The sequence below is a fragment of the Procambarus clarkii genome, chromosome 38, assembly GCF_040958095.1.
Source record: "Procambarus clarkii isolate CNS0578487 chromosome 38, FALCON_Pclarkii_2.0, whole genome shotgun sequence".
NCBI lineage: Eukaryota > Metazoa > Arthropoda > Malacostraca > Decapoda > Cambaridae > Procambarus > Procambarus clarkii.
This window is the reverse complement of record NC_091187.1, coordinates 7,342,354-7,343,263: the sequence shown is the minus strand read 5'-3', so window position 1 is coordinate 7,343,263 and position 910 is coordinate 7,342,354.

Here is a 910-nt window from a genome sequence, read left to right as displayed (position 1 = left end):
CCTCTCTCTCTCTCTCTGGCTCTCTCTCTCTCTCTCTGGCTCTCTCTCCCTCTCTCTCTCTCTCTCTGGCTCTCTCTCTCTCTCTCTGGCTCTCTCTCTCTCTCTCTCTCTCTGGCTCTCTCTCTCTCTCTCTGGCTCTCTCTCTGGCTCTCTCTCTCTCTCTCTCTGGCTCTCTCTCTCTCTCTCTGTCTCTCTCTCTCTCTCTCTGGCTCTCTCTCTCTCTGGCTCTCTCTCTCTCTCTGGCTCACGCTCTCTCTCTCTGGCTCTGTGGCGCTCTCTCTCTGGCTCTGGGTCTCTCTCTCTGGCTCTCATATTTCATTTGATTTAAAAATGTCTGAGATTTTTTACTTAATCTAAGTTATATTGCATGGTGCTAATATGAATATTATACATGACTGTTTTTTCTTTTCTTTCTCTTTCTCCCTTTCTTTCTTTCTCTTTCTTTCCTTCTCTCTCTTTTTCTTTCTCTTTCTACATGAATATTATACTTGACTGTGTTTACATTCACTTGTAGATTTTTATTTTTAGTTAATTAGTCCTAAACTTTTGATTAATAGATTTTTATTATTAGTCATAGAAAAACTATAGTGTTATATGTATACTCGGAAAATTTTACTTGTTTTAGTTTTAAGCAACAATAACTGCTTATAACGTCAGACTGATCTCAGCATGACATGAATCACAGGCTGCTTGATCACAAAATCTATTGTGTTCACATATTGCATATATAGATTTTTAAATTTTTACTTTTATATTCTGTTATAGATATAGTCTATATATTTCGAGCTATTACATATATTTTGTTGTATTACTCATTCTTAATTAAATAAATATAATATTTTAATTCTCTTTTTGTACCCTATTTATTTGTAATTTACACATACATATATAGGATGTTCATTTCTATCTC